Genomic DNA, 19370 nt, shown 5'->3' with positions numbered 1-19370 from the left:
TTACGTTAACATTTTATACTCACCCTGCTGCATTAGAGTTCTCTTTAATATCACTAACACTTTAGCACAGTTTCTTTGCATACGATTGGCCCTCAAAAACTGCCCAACGAATGAAGATGGAAGTTCTCAGCATAAGGCACTCTGGTTAATACATCGAAATATCACCATATTGCAATTTCTTTTTTTTTTTTTTCAAGCCCTGGTAATCTTAAAGGTTGGAAAGCTGATGAGTCAGGAAGCAAATCCAAGGGCCCAGGTAGCTCCAAGGAAGATGGCATAAGAGACAGCTGTAGTCTGCTCTTAAAGGATAAGATGTAAGGCCTGACCTCACAGCATATATTCCTCACTTTCTCCTCTTCTGTGTCTGAGATACAGCTGTTCCCATGTCACCTTCATCTATAATCTACTGCCTTTTCCCAGAAGCTTTAAGATTAGCCAATCTGTACAAAGGAGCAGGAAGGAGCTCTATAAACTTGAATGGAAGGCTTTGTCCATGTCCTTCACTGGAGGCCTCCCTAAATCCCTTTCCCAAGAGCCATCATGGGTCCCCAGCAGTAGAGAGTCTACCTTGCCTTCCTGGCCCGCCATCCTATCAGGGGAGGAGAAATGTTACAGCCAGAATAAACACTCACCAAACATTTTCCCAGTGATTCAGAGGGTGTGGGATGAGCTGCTCGCAGTCCAACCATTCTGCCATAAACAATCGCAGAATCGTGCAGTTATTTGTTTATTCACCAATTCATTTGTTCGGCAAATGTTTAGTGAGTGCCTTCTATGTGCCAAGCACTGTTACAGGTGCCAAGGGTACCACAGAGACAAAACTCCCTGGCCTCATGCAGCTTACATCATCACTGAGAGGAAGCAATAAGCAAAATAAATAAGTATGAGATAAAACTTGCTAGGTAAGATGTGTGATGGAGAAAAATAAATTAAGAAAGGAGATTAGAAAATGCTGAGATAAAGACCTAAAGATGATAGTGTAAGATGTGCAAAAACTAGAGAGAAGAAAAGTTCAGGGAGAGGCCTGAGAATGTGCCTGGGATATTCTAGAAACAAACAGAGGCCAGCAAAGCTGAGGCAGAGTTAACAATGTGACAAGTCACAGAGCTAGTAGGAAGCTGTATTAGAGAGAACTCTGTGGGCCACCATAAAAACTTTGGCTTCTACTCTGAGTGAGAAGGGGAGTCATTTGGGACTTTTGAGGAGTGACCTGATCTAAATTAGTTTTGTAGGATTCCCTCTGACTGCTGTGTGAAGAATCGAGTAGATGGGGTGGCGGTGGGGGGGTGGGCAGGGAGGAGCACACAGGTGCAAGCAGAGCACTCAGGAACTGTTGTAATAATTTAGGTAAGAACTAACAATGGCTTGGAGCAGGATGATAACTAGTTGAGGCGGGGAGAAGTGATTCTGGGAGACATTCTGAAGGGGCAGTCAACAGGATATGCCTTCAGCCCTGTTGTGGGATGTAAGAGTAGGAGAGTCAAGGAAGGACGACGCTGCCACTAACTGAGATGAGGAAGACTATGGGAGAGCAAGTTTGAAGGACGGAGGACGTCAGCCTGTCATCTGAAAGATGCTTAGCTGGATATGCCTTTTGATATTCGATTGGAGATGACAAGTGGGCCGGTGGCTATAGGAGGCTGGATGCAGGGAGGAGGTCTGTGCTAGAGATGGACGTTGGGAATTGTCAGCATCTAGATGGCACAAATACACAGTCCGCTAGATGAAAAACGCTGATGGTGAATGTGGGTAGAAGAGAGACACAGCCCTGACTGACTGCGGGGAGGCCGCCAGCATTGAACATCAGAGTAAGAGGACTCAGGAAGTAAGGGCTCAAGAAAGCAGGGAGAATATGGCTCCTTCTCTGCCCATCCTGTTCTCTCTCCAACTCTCATTTTTCTTTTCTACTTTCACTCCACCTCTCTCAGCTTTATTCTTAGGTGAAAAAAGAGGATTTCTATCAAAGTGTGTGAACGAGGATAAGTATTTACCAGGTAAACACTATCTTTCTAATTGTGTGGTTCTTTTTAAAAGGCACACAGATTGTGACTCAGTGTGTTGTTACAATATGTGGATCAGCCAGAACATCCAGTTACTCAGCTCTGTGGGTTCTGTGGCCACCTGCCGAGTAGAGTTGGATATATTCTCTTTACTGTTGTTGTTGTTGTTATTGTTCAAGAAGGCTTTGGCCCTCACTGCACCCCTCCCTCCTTCCTTCTCCCACTCCCCACCCCCTGATCAGAGGGCAGTGAATGCTCACATCATTTCACTTTGGTCCAGCTGCCAGGCTGGGGAACAGATGTTGTATTGTTAACACAAAGAAGAAAACAAACAGCCCCACTCCTCTGTGTTCTCCTGCCTCTCCCCTCCATCCCCATTTTAGCCCCCCGGTGAAAATGGGCAAACAATGTTGGGAGAAGAAAGGATGGGGCTCCAGTGAGTAATGCCATCCTCCCCAGCCAAGGTTGAGCCCTGACCGGAGGTGCACAGAGCGTTCCCCCAGCCCTGTTTACAGCAGACACGGGTTCAGTCAGCTGAGAGGGCTGGCTCGTGGCTGGTGACGTGAGGATGTTCTCACTGAGAGAAGCATTGAGAGGAGGAAGACAATGGCCCTCTTCTGTGTGTGGCCCCAGGAACAAATCTACCTGCATTTATGGGCAGTAGCTACGACCAAAAGACGTAGGGACAACCCTAGGGGTAGAAGGAAATGATATCTTGGCTCAAGTCTATCTTTCTATGTTTGATTATTCCTTCTTTGAAAGTTTTTAAGAGATGGGGGGGGGGGGGTAATTTCTCTTCTGGAGACCACAGGTTCAGATTCTTCTGCCTTTTCTTTAATTTCTCATGTAGACCCTTTCCTTAGATGAGGGGATACGGGAGGTTGCAGGGGTGGATGAGCATGGGAAGTCTAGTGTGAAGGTTATAAGTGAGCCACACATGGAGATGAGGAGGCCAAGTGAGAAGCAGAGTGTGTAGGGCCTTGTCAGCTAGCCTAAGTAGTTGGAGCTTCCCTTGAAGTCATTCAGTGGCAATAGAAAGATTTTAGCAAGGAAAGTGACATACAGGAAGCAGATCTACAACCCTATGAAGGATGGATGGGGAGGGAGAGCTAATTAAAGACTGCTATAACAATCCAGGTAGCAGACAGCAAAAGCTCTAAGATAACATTAAACGTGGCTCAGTTGCTGTCAATGAGACAAAATCAACAGGGCTTAGGAACCAACTGGGCATGGAGAGAGAGTAGCTGAGGATAGCAAAAGCCATAGTAAGAATGTAATGGTTCTACTCCCTGAAAAAGTTATGCCCACCACCATCCCCATACGTCATTCAAAATGAAAGTAATATCTAGTCATAAAATAGGTGTAAGCAATTCCAAAAAGTTTCTGTTTTTTCTAGGATGGCTGCTCTGATACACTTTCTGAGCACTAAATTCGTTGAAGATAATTTCTTGGCACCTCGTTTTGTTTTCTTGGTGTTTCAAAGCGTTGTGTTTTTGTGCTTATTAGATAATCTGATACTGAGAGGATTTGCAGAATTCACGTGTGGTCCACAAGATGGTCAATGTGCCTTTCAAGAGAAGGGGGATGCAGGAAGAGGAGCAGTGCGAGATGGAGTGGGAATGATGAGCTCAGTCTTGGACTTGTGAGTGTGAAGTATCAATGGAGACAGACACTGCCAGAAGGCAGCTGATTAGATGGGTCTGGAGCGGAGATGGTAGAACTGGGTATCATCAGCACTCATGGGTGGAGGGGGTGGGGCGAGAGTCATGGGAACGGATAAGGTCATCCAGGGTGAATGTGTGAAAGGAGAGAGGAGACAGCCTGCAATGAAACCTGCAGACAATTAGCATGTTGGGGATTGGGCAGGAAAAAGAGATTGCTGAGGAGTATCCAGAAAGATTGAAGAAAATTCAGGAGAAAGTGGAGCCCCAAAGACTAAGGATCAAAGGAGTTTCAAGAAGAAGGAAATAATTGGGGCACCCAGGTGGCTATGATGACTAAGTGTGACTCTTGATTTTGGCTCAGGTCATGATCTCAGGGTCCTGAGATGGAGCCCTGCACCCGGCTCTGCACCGGGTGTGGAGCCTGCATGAGATTCTCTCTCCCCTTCTCCCTCTGCCCCTCCACTACTTTCTCTCTCTCTCTCTCTCTCTCTCTCTCTCTCTGTCTCAAAAAAAAAAGGAGGAAATAAGCGACAGCATCAAACAGTATAGACCCATTCAAGTCGGATAAGAGGATGGGCAGAGCTGTATAGCACCACTTCATGTACCATCAAAGAGGTTACTGGTGGCCTTATTATTGACAGCAATTTCTGGGGACTTGTATATGTGGAAGGGTGAGTGAGAAGCAAATGAAAAGTAAAGAAGAGATAGGAAGTTTACACTATTAGTGGTAGTATAGAGGAATGGAAGGTTGAGAGACGGTTTTATGTAGAGAACACATTAATATCTCATTTATGCCTGCCAGGCAAAACTTCATGACATACCAGATTTGGGGGCAGGTGACGAGGCTTTAATACATAAATAAGTTTTAGGAGATTTCTCTTTGGACCACCTATAGGCTACAGAGAGTCAGTTGAGGCAATAATTTTGCTTGGCTTGGATACAATATTCTGGAAAGTTAGACAAGCACTTCTCAGGCATCTACTATGCTTTTTGGTTCAAGTATGAGCTGCTGTGGGGAATTCAGAAACAAGTTGCTCAAGAAGCTCATCATGTCATGGAGAGAAAACATGTCAGAGGCTGCAGATCTACAAAGTGAAACACCCAAGGTGTTTGTGCTCCACAGTGTTTTTGTAAAATTGAACCATCATTTTTTTAAAAATCATGTAAAAATCTGGATATCTGGCTTTTGTTGAAAAACTGGAAGAAATATGACCCTTGGCCTGCTTTCCTGACAGAGAGCAGTTGACTGGGGCAAAGGTATAGTTGCCCATTCCTGAGAGCACTTGTTCTCCTCTTCACTCCTGTCCTTGGAGCTCTCTACTAGCTGACTCGTGGAGAAGACTGCATTTTCATTTGCTGCCTAGCCCTTGGGAGGCATGTGTGTTGTGACCACACCTGAGGACAATCTAAGTTGTAAATTACTACATGCTAAAATGTGTGATGCCGACAACTGTGACGCTGGCATTCAGGGAAAGGAGAAATAAGTGGAATTTAATTGTTGAACATAGCTTCATAGACTTGGCCTTGACAAGTAGGTAGGATAAGGCCTTGACAAGTAGGTAGACCTTGACCTTGACAGGTGGTTGGGTGGATAAGTGAATAGATGAAAGAGAGAAAAGATTTTCCTTGGGTTCAGGGTTGGATTTGAGGTATTTGTATGGCAGGCGATGGGTGGAATTGAAGAAACACAGATCTGGCACTTTTCATTTAAAATCTGAAAACTACTTGTTTTCAGAATAGGGGGAAGACATTTCAACTTATCTGTGGACAGATCTGTTATCTGTAATTTCTTTATTCCCCCATGACTGTCCTGTTGCAGACAGCATCCTAGTCAACAGCAGTAATCATATATAGTGATATTATAAGATGCTGCTCCCTTAAAAGTCAAATACAAAGATCATATAACATCAGGATTTTATATCTATACAAGAGTCACATTCTGGCTTGGCACAGTTGCATCAATCCCAATTCCATGCTCAATCATAATACCCAAGTAATCTTTCTTTTCTTCTTTTCCAGCTAGCTGTTTGTGCCCATCTCCAAAGAGGGTGCTCTGTGGGTTCAATGAGCTGAGGTTCCAACCTCGCATCCAGTTCTAAGTTTTGGAGAGCATCTGAAATTATCTCAAAGGGGTAATCACTTATTAATCCTTTTGATGATTTCTAAAGTCCAAGAATGAAACAAAGTCTCCTTAAAATGAAAGAGGGAAAACCATTCAACTTTTACCAATGTAATTCATTGACCCCTGTTCCAAGGACCTGGCCCTTACACTGCATTTTCTGTCTTCCAAATATGACCAAATGTGTGAGAAGAAGCCTACTTGCCACCGGATGACCCTAAAATGTAATACCTTCACTATTAAATAAGAACAGACAAGTAGGAAACATGAGAACCAAAGGAAACACTTCAACATGAAAGATGGAGATAATGACAAACAGTAATAAAACAACCTGAAGGTGGGGCACCTGGGTGGCTCAGTTCAGTTGAGCATCTGACTTCAGCTCAGGTCATGATCTCATGGTTCATGAGTTCAAGCCCCATATTGGGCTCTGTGCTGACAGCTCGGAGCCTGGAGCCTGCTTTGGATTCTGTGTCTTCCTCTCTCTCTGCCCCTCCCTCACTTGCACTCGGTCTCTCTCTATCTCTCTCAAAAATAAATAAACATTAAAAATTTAAAAAAAAAAAAAACAACCTGAAGGAAGCAAAGGCAATTCAGAAAACAGAAAACTACCATGAGTATGTAATTAGTATCTTCAGAGATGCAGAATACAGATTGTACACATGAAACAAGAATAAGATACCAAAACAACAACAAAGGGAATCATGAGAATAATAAAAAGTGCTTTATTGATGAAATTTATTGTGAAGATACAATAATAAACTCAGTGGAAACTGTATGAAGTTGAAGGAATCTCCCAAAAGGTATAAAAATGTGTGAAGTGATGTATAAGTAGATTAAAAATCAGAGAATTGATCCAGGGACTTATCTTCCAAACAATGATATTCCAGAAAGAAAAAAGAGAGACAGAAGTAATAGAAAAAAAACATTATAAAAAGATACAAGAAATTGAAGAACACAAAGTTCCAAATTGAAAGGGCCCAGAAAGTGCCCAACACAATGAAGAAAAAGGGACTCACACTGAAGTATATAGTCATGGAATTTTAACATACTGTGGATAAACAGAAGCTTTTAGGGAGAAAAACATGTTACAAAGAAATGAGGAGTATGAATAGCAGCAGACTTTTCAACACCAGCACTAGAAGTTAGTAGACAAAAAAATTTTTTGAAGAAAAAGTATTTTCATCTGTTCCCAACTAAGAGCCCCAAATAAACACGAGCATCAAATACAGAAATTTTTATGCAGACAAGATTTCAAAATATTTAGTGTCTATGGACATTTCCTCAGAGAATTCTTAGGGAATGTGTCCCAGTGAAACGAGGTATAAACCAATAAAGGGGAAGGCATGGGATCCAGGAAATAGGAGATGCAACATAAGAAAAAGATGATGCAAATTCCAAAAATTACTATGAAACGACTATGAAATGAGGTCCCATGTGGACATGTTTTCAGTGGGTCAGGAGAGCAAGCCAGAGAGGAGCTGGAGGACAGAGACCCCTGGAGAAAGGTCTACAGGACAAAAAATGGAGCTGTATGTATAGCAGCCTTCAAAATTAAAGAGAAATTATCTCCATCCCCCACAGACACCAGGTTTGACCACATAGAAATCTGTACAGAGAGGATGTTGAATGGTGTAGGGGAATTCAGTCATAGATACAAAAGATAACGGACAAAAAAATAAGAAGAAAGAGGAGGAAGGGGGTGGGGAGGAGGAAGAATGCAATCATAAATTACTGGAAAAAAAACAAAAGGTTAGAATTATAGTCCACTACTTGGCTTAGCATGAACAATCTTTCAGTGATCATAATAATCTAAACAATGAGTATAGTTTTAATTTTCTGTTGGAGGAATTGGAAGCATGAGAGGAAGGAAAGGGAGTGTAAGAGATCTAAAACCTCATCTATGATAAACTTTTAAAAAATAATGTCAAATTATTAACCAAGTGACAGTAGTAGGAGCATGTCTTTTAAAACTATGGAAGTTCATATGACAAGAAGGAGCTAAAGGACCTGAATGCAGTTGCCTCTGGGGAGCAAGATATGGGGGAGGTGGTCAGCCAGCTACTGGACTGCTGTGTTGGTGTTTCTAGCACATTCGACTTGTTTCGACTCAAGGCCTATGTCACTTTGATTAAAATTTAAATTAATTTACTGTCAGAAATAAGTAGTAGCCCCCAAACAGTGTTAGAATAACTATGCCCCTACCAAGGTGAAGACCTAGAAAGATAACAACTCACTTAGATGCATTGTTTGTACTTCTGGCATTTCATCAAGCGCTTACAACCTGGAGTTACAGCAGCTCCCTTGTGCACAGTCACCCTTGCAGACCAACATTTGCCCAGTGAACTCAGGCAACAGCTGCTTCTGTGGGTCCATGTTTCAGGGAGAAGGAAAAGTGGGTGAGTTCGAGAAAATTAAGTGTCTGGGTGGGATGGAGATATTTTCACCTTCCTCTTCCAGCCTGCTATGTGTACATCTACTAGAACAGAAGTCTGAATTTTGAACAGTATTGAAACCAAAAACTAGTTCTCAACCTCATCCAGAAAGGTCTGGACAAAGCTACAGAAAAAAAGAAAAAAAGAAAAAAGAAATAAACCGCAGAAAAACAATGAGATCTGCCAAGTTGCCGAGATCTGTAGTATCTCCTCCTAACAAAAGCTATCAGCTTAGTCTGAAAAAAAGTGCTTTACCTTTTTTAGGTGCTAGAATAGTTCGCACTGATAGGTAAAGACAGAAGAGACTTTAGAAATCATCCAGGTCAACTATCCCATGAGACCCAGTGAGGCAAATGGACGTGCCCAAAGCCACCCAGCTTACTTGCATCAGAGCCAGATCTGGAATCCTGGATGGAACTCTGTACGGCCTTCCACAGAAACTGACCTGTTGCCTTCAGATAGATGAATAGATGTAGATGCTAAAGCAAATTCAGAATCTGAACGCAGCTATAGTTCTGAGACTTGTGACCCATCCACCACTCCAAACTGCCTTGCACAGAGACAACAATGAAAGGGGGTGCTGTAAAAATCCAACAGGTCAGAGGCTTACCTCTGCCTGAACTGCCGACCTTCAGTGACATGTGAAGCAGCTGCCATGTCCTGAGGGACTTCTAGACAGAGGACAAGTGGACAAGTAGGTGCTGGGGCTGAGAAGAGACTTCAGAGTCATCACACAGAAGTGGTGATTGCTGTCATACTGAAGAATGAGAATGCCCCGGGAGAATGAGAACACTGGGAGGAGAAGATGCCCCACGCAAAATCCTAAGGAACACCAATCTTAAAACAGGAAGAGTAAAGGACAAGACAAGTGGCTCCTGGAACCTACACCTGCCACCAAATGCTGCCTTGTATTATGTGTTGAAGGGAGGCATGAGATCCTCATTGCTTGTTTTCCTCTCGAGTATTAAGAATGTGTTACAAGCTTGTGCAGCCAGTGCTCAAAGTAATAGAAGAAAGGAAGAGGGAGGATTTACAGGGAGCAAAGGCATTTGAGGTCCATCCTGGAGAAGCTGTGGGATGGTTTCTGGACTTCCTGCAGAGAAGTAGGCTGCTGCCCACTCTACCCCCATCCCAACACTGCTGCCACTGGCACAGGCCCCAGGGGAACCCAGGGAGGACAGGTGTTTCCTGGAAGGGTCGGTAGAAGGCCACCCACCCTCTGCTAGGTGGACTTAGTCCAGATCAGAGCATGTGCTGCTCAGAGCCATGTGGCATAAAGGTTGGGTAAACACGCATATTCTCTGCACTGAGGGCAAAGACCAGTGAGACTGGGATGTGACCATAAAGGTTATCATATATGGAAAGCAAAGGGAAAAAGGCAATGACATGTACCTTTCACCTGTTAAGCATATTTCTCAGAGAAATGTCATTTTGGAAAAACACAGAAATTTCAAGTAGGAGAGTGTTGAGTTGGCCTAGAAGGGGTGTTGCTTCATTGTTAGTTTTTGACTGGCCCAAGATCTAGGAGGTTTTCTGAGCAAGAAACTCCTGATCTCCTCCCCCATGTCCTAATTATACTAGGCCCTCTCTGGAAGCTCTCCCTGGCTGGGATTTCATACCCAAAGGGAGTAGAGAGAGCTGGAAAACACTGCAGTGGAGAAGAAAGAGCCAAGGCTTTGAAGCTAAGCAGCCTAAATTTGAACCCCGACTTTAGTGATTATTATCACTGTGACCTTGTCCGAGTTACGTAAATGTCAGGATCCTTAGTTTCTTCACCTATAAAATGGGGGTGATACTTAGTACAAAGTATTGAATGGGACAGAATTCACAAAAAGGTATGAATAGGTGCTTAATACGTGCTTCCTCACCTCTTACCTCCTGCTGCTCATCTCACCCTTGAGAGCCACCCTTGAGTGGGCAAGATTACACCTCATCTTGGCTTCCTCCAACTCCTGGCAACTTAGATACATTATCTACATTGACCAGCATTTTCTCGGGACCATCAGTAGATGGGATTCTATTATGTCATCAAGTTATGGCATCCTGGATACTGCATGCTCCAATCACCAGGGATGAGCTGACATGCTTTTGTAACTCTCAGCTACTCATCTGGTTCTTTGAAAAAACATTACATTTCTAGAAGTCATTAGAGGTAGTGGAAGTTCAATGTGGTTCATGGTCTTCTGTCATCCCCAAATCCCCAGAATGGCTATGTGTCTCAGTTAAAGACAACCCTCTCACCCCTACTCCCACCCCAACAGACCATGATACAGCTAAGCAGCTGCTGGTGGTCAGCACTGGTGAGATTTCCCTCTTTCTCTATTGTGATTCACCAGCCACGGGTACTGTCCTTTCTGGTCTCTCTCCCTGGCACATAAGTCGTTCCTCATTTGTACTTTTTTCCATGAAGTTCATGCCCTTAAACACTTCAGGCAACCTGGATATATTTAGCTTTTCTCAGGGGCCTTTGCTGACTTTGTTCCATGACTGTTGAAGATTTGGTTGTCCTCCAGAAAGAGTTTCAGGCTGACTCCCCTCACTTGGAAGTCTCATCTGGTTCTAGTGACAGCTGTGGCACTTGCATAACGGGTCATTTGAGTCACCTCAAACTATGATATTTACTTTGAGTATCAACCAGTTTGTGCTCTTGGAAGTTGACATTCTTCATTCCAGCTTCTGACCCCTTGGAACTCCTTCCCTATCTTTTCCTTGCCCTGAGCAACCTGTGGCTACCACTGTAAGCTCTCACGGTCATTTCCCATTAGGGCTAAGAAGGAAATGAGTGACTGGCAACTAACGAAGGCTTCTCAATCCTCTTCTCCAGGAGTAGGGCCACAGGTCCCAATACCGGAATCCAGCAGAGTGAGGTGCACTCAGTTAGGTGCATTTAGTGTTTACTAATTTGAATTGTTCTAATTAAGAAGAGTGGCTAGAGTCAGACTGCCTTGGCCAGTAACTAAATGAAAGAGAAATGCACACGAAGGTCATTATGTGTTTAGACGTGCTCATTTCCAAGGATCCAAAATAAGGCTCTTGGATCATGCTAAGCCTTTTATCATTTTAATGATTACTGTCTTCTCCTTAATATAGATTGTAGATAAATCAACCTATCAGCAAGCATGTGTGGATCACCAACTTTGTGCAAGTAGCCATGGGCATTTCAGAAGGGAATGACAAAGGGGAGATAAGTGATTTTGGGAATGAGAACAATCTTAGGTAATGTGGGCAAAGCATGAAAAGAATCCAGCATGGTGTCTGCCTTCCTGGAGTTCACAGATTCCACGAGCATACAAAACTGACCCATATAACATAAAGAGACAAGAACCAGGATAAAATTGTGAGGAAACGCAAGGGAACATTCTGGGGAAGCTGTACAGAGGAGGTAGGTTGTGTTGGAGCTTGAAGAATGGTAAGGATTTGAAGGGATACAGAGCAAATGGAAGGATTTACCAGGATAAAAGAACAGTGTGAACACAGGGAACATAGACCAGAGGAGAGAACTGGCATCAGGTGCATACATGTGTATGTTGAAAGCTGTCTGTAAAGAGGTAGCCTGGCTCCAGTGAAAATATGCACGAGGCCAGGAAGAAAGAAAAACTAATCTGAGGATAGTCATCCCTTGAGGGCTAAGCTATGACCCAATCAACCAAGCAGCTGCAGACTCTCCCTACTCCCCAATAATTGCACAAGCAGGCACCAGTGGGGAAGCGGAAATTTTGCCCTCATTCCTTATAGAAATCACTAGATATTTTATGTCCTCTTTCCAGTCCCATATTCACCCCCACCCCAGTTTATCTGTTCTCACTTCATGGAAAACCAGGTTTAAAAGTGTCTGTAGAACCAAAGTAATCTACTCCAGGTCTGTGAGACCATTCACATGTCCGCCCCATCGTGAAGGTTTCTAGCAGTGTCTGGGGTGGCAGATACTAATGTGAGGACTCTACCACTTGGACCACCAAAAGCTGTGGCTTCAAGAGACTGTGAGATGAACAAACAGCTGTGCCCTGGATAGAGAAGAAGTCCACATGCTTGTGATTGGCCATTGTCCTCAGTAGAACCAATGGCCCAGGTGTTACTGCTGCCATCCTCGTTGATCCACAGAGAAGAATGTCAGGTCTATTTTAAGAATTTGTTTGACTGGTCACATGGAGAAATTGCTACTCAAAACCAGCTATTTACCAGGAAAGGAAAGCTGCCTACAAAACAAAAGGGTAGTATACTATCCCCAGTAACTCTTTAAACCAAAGCAAACATCCAGGCAGGCCGTGTTTGCTCTGCACAGTACTTGCTTTCTGCCCTCAGTCACCTGATTCCTAAGGTTCCTGGTTGATTTCCTCCTCAGAATTAAGCTGAGGAAGGGCAGTGGGAATGTCAAAGTTCAGGATCTCTAAAGGGTAACAGGGTTAGGGGCACACAGCAGTTCTCTTGTTAAATGATGAGACTTTGGTTGGTGTTTTTTGTTTTCTGTTTTTTGTTTTTTGTTATTTGGGTTTTTTTGTTTTTTTCAGGAAAGTCAAGGAGCTGGGCAAGGCAAAACCTAAAAGAATCTGGAAGTCTAAGACCCTTCAACAAAAAAGTGTTCCCTCCACTTATAGCTGAGGAGTCTGTATAGTTGAGGACCGGAAGGACATCAAATATGGTCTATAGAGACACTGTTCAAACTAGAGGTTCAAACCATTAAGGCAATACCAAAAGCATTAAAATGAACATTGGAGAGACCAAATTGCTGATCACGGTGCCTAGACAGTGTCTGGGACTTACTACAGGCTGTCACAACAGTGTGATCCCAGCTTCTCCACGGACATCCCCCAAGCCTTCTTTACCTCTGAGCTTCAAAGGTATGTATGCTACCACACTGAGTCATGTCAAGTTAGGAAATCTTTATGTGACCTATCCTATGGAATTTACAATCTGGCTTAGGGCCCTATGTGACACATACATCCAGCAGAGAAAATAATACAAGGTACCATATAAATACTAAAGAATAAGTGGCATGAATAAGTGCAGGGGTGTGGGGGGCAGAGCAGTGTGGCTTAGAGCACACAACAAAAAAGACAATGCTTATAATAGAAACTGAAGTCCTAGCTTGCCTTCCAGCACTTTCCATAATCTGGCCTCAACCTGCCCCTCAGCCTTACCTCCCAGGACCCCTCTACTACAATCCAACTAGACTGGACCCTAAACTCATCTTGCTCCCTGGCTGGTTTTTTACCACTTAGCACAAGTCTCCCTTCCCTCTCTGCTACACCAAAGGCTAACCATGCTTGAGGTCTGGCTCACATTTCTCCTGTTCCCTGACACCTTTCCAACCACCCACCAATCCCCGCCAGCCCTCAGTGACCTCACCCTGCTCTATGTCCACCAGCACTTCGTGTGCAGCACTCACCGACTGAACGTTCGTTCATTCATCAGTCTCCAACAGTCTGAAGATGGCTCTAGGCTTATTTTCTCAGACTATATACCTAACCTTTGACCTGTTTGCATATCATCTCAACTATGTTCTTCTCTCTTTTACAGCTTGCATCGTGGACATCTTGCATTACCTAGCACAGAACCTAACACACGGTAGGTGATCAACAAATGTGAAATGAATGACAGCATAGAAAACTTTTTTTTTAAGTTTATTTATTTATTTGAGAGAGACAGAGACAGCACGAGTGGGGGAGGGGCAGAGAGAGAGGGAGAGAGAGAAGATCCCAAGTGAGCTCCATGCTGCCAGCGCAGAGCCTGACGCAGGGCTCGAACTCAAGAAACCATAAGATCATGACCTGAGCCAAAACTTAGAGTCATATGCCTAACCCACCGAGCCACCCAAGCACCCCTAGAAAACCTGTTGATGCACAATTAGGTTTCCTAACTTACTCCACTTCAGTGGGTAAGAGAAGGGGCTGCATTTCATGAGGGTCTGTCACGTGTAATTGTTTGGTACTTTCTAAACACACATCATTTAAACTTTGCACAGTCTGAGAGCTAAGAATATTATCTTCAATTTACATATAATGAAAATAAGGATCAGAGATGTTAGATAATTTGTTCAAGGTCAGTCAACAATAATGAGATAGGATTGAGATGCAAACTCTGGTGTGCCTAACTTGGAAAAACATGCTCTTTCCACCATGCTAGACTGCCTCCCACCTGACCGTCCATGGGAAGGTTGCTGACTTTCTTCCTGTGGGTCTCTCAGGTGCCCTTCCCATGACTTTCACTATGTTGGTCTGTGTGTGCCCCTCCCTTCAAGCCCCCCGCTGAAGAGGTGCTTTTCCTGGAAAGCACTGTGTGCTCCCAGATTTCTACATAATTCCCTTACAATTCCCTTAACCTAGAAAATATTCATCCGTCTTTTCTACCTGAGAATTCTTGCTTGTCCTTGTAGGGCCCACCTAAACTGAATACCCCTTCCATGAAATTTTTGGTAACCCTACCCTATAATAAAATTGCCCTCACTTCCGAGTCCCCACAACCCACCACCTCTTCCACAATTTAGAACTCACTTTATCTGCTTCAAATTCCAGCCGGTTGTTTATCTTCCACCTCTTCTCCTAGGCTGCAAGCAACCTGAAGGCAGAGGATGCATCCTCTTCGTCTCTGTAATTCGGGGCTTGCACAACAGCAGCATGGTCTCCCAAGAGGCTGACGGTAAAGGCAGGTGACGACACCAAGAGCACTGATGCAGTAGCAGCACCAATATCTTCGGTGATTCCGCCCAGGTAATGAGCCATTGGAGACCAATCAAAGGCAGGAAAAAGGAAGCTCCAAACAGATTTCCCATGTTTGTCCCCAACATTCAACCCAGGGGTTTCACCTTGAGACAATACAAGTCTCCAGTTTTAAGTGATTCAAAAATTACCTCTCTTCTTAATCCGGTCTGAGGTCCGACTTGTTTCCAAGATAGTTATGCCACAGGGAGAGGCTGTCATTACAGTTTCCTTGGGGATTAAAGTGCTAAGGAGAGGTGGCTGGGTGGCTCAGTTGGTTAAGCGTCCGACTCTTGGTTTCTGCTCAGGTTCATGATATCACGGTTTCGTGAGCTGGAGCCCAATGTCAGTCTCTGCGCTGACAGTGCAGAGCCTGCTTGGGATTCTCTCTCTCCTCTCTCTCTCTCTCTCTGCCCCTCCCCTGCTACTGTGCACTCCCAATCTCTCTCTCTCTCTCATTCTTGCTCTCACTCTTGCTCTCAAAATAAATAAATAAACTTAAAAAAGAAAGAACCTGTTGAGGCCCTACTAACTAAACTCACTCAGGCCCTAATTACCTTTCCCTCTCTACCTCACATCACCCCCCAGGCAATATATGAATGCTCTTTATGAAATATTGGATACTAAATTCTATTTTCTTTTGAATCGGTGGTTCCCTTGTCTTTTGGTTGGTCAAGCAAGATAGTTGGCTTCTCGGGCAATCCGGCCCTGCTCTTATTCCTTCCTTTACTCATTTTTCTTTCATTCCTTTCCTACTCCCAGGGGTGTCAGTCCCTGTAGAGTCCAGCTGCTGACCCTCAAAATCTGAGAATTTTGGCTGTCAGAGCCATGCCTTGGGAACTCTCCCTTGCAGCTTGTGTTGGGATTCTTTGAGGTGGGCTCACAGCTGCTGTCAGCTGTGCTTCCCACCTACACCCCATTCTCCTGTCCTGTGCTAGCCCCCAAGAACCCAAAATATTACCAACAACTGTGCCCATGTTGGGGGCACATAGGCTATGCCAGTGGCCTTTTGGACTGTGCTGGCCACCGTCTCCACAGAAAGGTACATCTCTTCTAGAATATGTGCCAGATTAAGGACAACCCAGGGAACGAGGAAAATAAACCACGATGAAGGAGAATAATGTCAGCACTCCCAGGAAAACAGATAAAAGTCTCTTGTCCAATCTGGTTTTATTTTGGCAGAGTTCATGTTGAATTGTTTTGGTTGAGCATCAAAATATACACCCACATAGTTTTGAGCCATGGTCCCAGCTGTCAGGTAAGTGGTTCACACTGTATCACAGAGGCAGTTCTCTGGTCAAAGAGTGGGAGCTTCAAAAGGGCAAATGAGCAGCTGTAAACAATTCCCCTGTGCCCACAATGGCCTGGACCCCCAGCCTTCCACCCCACCTTAAGCCCACAGATCCCATATGGAGAGCCTCATAGTGAGGGGTGTTTAATCCACCTGCCTTCCTGATAAACTTTCAGAGGGGAGAAGTGTGTGGGGTGTGTGTGTGTGTGTAGGGTTGAGTGGGGATGTTAATGTCATCATACTAATTTAAAACTAATCCCTGGATAAGAACACTGTCTTAGTCCTGGAAGGCAAATACCTATAAATGTTGATCATTGCCCTGGATGAATTTTTATCAGGGATATACTCAAAAAAGAATGGCAAGGGAGGGAAGAAATCAGGCTATCAAACTGTAGATACCATGTACTTAGGCAGAGATAGAGACAAAAATAGGCATTGAACAAAGAGGAGAAGGAAATACATCAAAATGCCAGGAGAAGTTTCTTCCAGGTTGTGGAATTATGGGTGATTTTAACTTCTTTTTTTTTTTTCTGTATGTTTCTGTGCTGACAAAGATTGGTGGGCGGGGGGGGGGGGGGGTGGGGGAGTGGTGTTGTTGTTTTGTTTTTAGGGTTGTTTTTTTTTTTTACCATGAGCAAATGTGACTCTAGTAACGTTGCATGAGAGGGATAATTTTTTTAATTTGTTTTTTGAATGTAGATCACCTTGCCCGACTCAGTCTCATCAAGAAGCCCAGGTGAAAGTTGAGTGACCTGAGCACAAAGGCCTCCAGGTCTTCCTCCCCCATGACTCAGCCCTCCTTCCTGTTACTCAGCACTGTGTCTACCAGGGTGATTATCCTTATCTGAGGACAGACAGTGAGTTGAAAGCCACCCAGGAGAGGCAGCTCGGACAAGAGACTCTATGAGAACCAAGCTCAAGTGGGAGGCCTAGAGGCTACCAATGGCTGCACAGCTGAACCCCAAACCCCAGCTCACCCTGATCTCGACCTCACTCCAAAAAGATTCATTAGCAAAATGAGAAAAGGAGGAGGTCAGGAGACGGAGGGGAATGAGGCCAAGAAGCCAAGAAGGGGATTTCTAATAAAGAATTGAAACTGCTCTGTTTAAGAGCTGGCGCACTTCCAAGGACCTCTAAGGTTGGGAAGAGAAGAGCTTGGGAAAAAACCAGGAAGAGGAGGCAAGGTTCAAGTCAGCTCAAGGACATCCCACTGCCTCCTCCAGTCCCAACCTAGTCTACTCATTGTCAGATCTTTCACCTTCCTTTTTGTGTTTCTCTTACCTCCCTCTCCCAGCCTCCAGCCCCCACCCCCGTCCCCAACCTAATTCTCTCCAGGACTAACAATCTGAGCTGGTTGCTTCAGGACCTGCAGCCCCTGCAGGAGGGGGTGACAGTCACACTCCAGTTCTCATAGAGGAACTAGCTTGCAAGGTCAGGGAGGAAGTGGCGGGTGGAGCTGGTGGGTGCAGAGGAGGAAACCTTGGAGCAGACTTCTCAAAAGCGTGGAGAAGGCATCTGAGCTCAGGCAGCCCCATGTCCCCCACCCCCATCACACTGCTACAGTGGTCTGACCCTTGAGCAGCCCTCAGTATTGGGCCCAGAGTGGGTGAGTGTCCAGAAAGGAGAGACTATGGAAGCAGAGGGGAAGAAAGAATATGCACACAAGTGTGGTGGGCAATTCCTATAGGAAGAATTGCCCACATTTGCATTCATGCAGTAGGGCCCTTTCTGGAAGTGATAATAGGTTGATATTTGTTCTTTAAATGCTAACACCAAATAGATTGCTTGACAGTAGTCTCACATGCACACCCAAGGGGAGTGTGTGTGTGTGTGTGTGTGTGTGTGTGTGTTTTGGTGAGGAGAAGCAGTGGGAGGTAGTGGGAGGCAATGAGGGGAGTGTCCTTCTGGAGAGTGAGATTAACCCTGCATTCCTCCAAACTCCTGGGGGAAAGAATTGGATAACAAGTTCTGAAAAGTTATTAAGTCTTGGGGGATTCTAAGCCAATTTTCCCACAGCAGGATGTGAGTACATCTGTCCTTCAGTCTTCTTTGTCTCCAATTTTTCTTTTGGAAAATTGACCGCTTTGGGATAAAACTGTCTGCATTCTTGAAAAACATAACCCATCGCATACAATTTTCACAGCGATGATATTTTGCCATAGGAAGCAACATGGGGTAGTGATAAGAACAAGTACCTCGGAACCAAATAGCCGACAAAAGCCTGGCTCTCACAATTACAAGCTGGGTGGCCAGTTTGATCACACGTAAAACAGATGCTCCTAGCTCCTCCCTCACAGGGTTGTTGTAAGAAATAAATGAGGGGCACCTGGGTGGCTCAGTCGATTGAGCATCCAACTCTTGGTTTAGGCTCAGGTCATGATCTCACGGTTCATGAATTTGAGCCTCGCATTGGGCTCTGTGCTGGCAGTGCGAAGCCTGCTCGGGATTCTATCTCTGCCCTTCCTCTGCTCATGCGCTCTCACTCTCTCTCTCAAAATAAATAGATAAACTTGAAAGAAAGAAAGTAATAAGAAAGAAAGAAAGAAAGAAAGAAAGAAAGAAAGAAAGAAAGAAAGAAAGAAAGAAAAAGGAAGGAAGGAAGGAAGGAAGGAAGGTGGGCACCTGGGTAGCTCAGTCAGTTAAGCATCTGACTTCAGCTCAGGTCATGATCTCTCAGTCTGTGGGTTCAAGCCCCACATCAGGCTCTGTGCTGACAGCTCAGAGCCTGGAGTCTGCTTCAGATTCTGTGTCTCCCTCTCTCTCTGCCCCTCCCCAGCTTGTACTCTGTCTTTCTCTGTCTCTCAAAAATAAATAAACATTAAAAAAAATTTTTTTTTAAAACCAAGAAAGAAAGAAAGAAAGAAAGGAAGAAAGAAAGAACACATGTACTGAGCCCAGCACTCAGCAAACCCTCAGGAAGTTAGGCTGTCATGATCATATCATGAGGTCAGCACTCTCCACATGGCTTCACTCCCAGTAAAACTACTCAGGGTAGTGCAGTGATGGACCAGCACTAGAGCAGGGGTGGCAAACTATGGCTTGTGGACCAAATCCTGCCTGACACCTACTTTTGTATGGCCAGAGAGCTGAGAATGTTGTTTTACATTTTTAAATGGTTGGGGGAAAATATCAAAAGAAGAATAATATTTTACAGCATGGGAAAAGT

Source organism: Prionailurus viverrinus, chromosome F1 (genome assembly GCF_022837055.1).
Source record: "Prionailurus viverrinus isolate Anna chromosome F1, UM_Priviv_1.0, whole genome shotgun sequence".
In the NCBI taxonomy this organism is placed as follows: Eukaryota; Metazoa; Chordata; class Mammalia; order Carnivora; family Felidae; genus Prionailurus; species Prionailurus viverrinus.
This window is presented reverse-complemented; position numbering follows the sequence as displayed.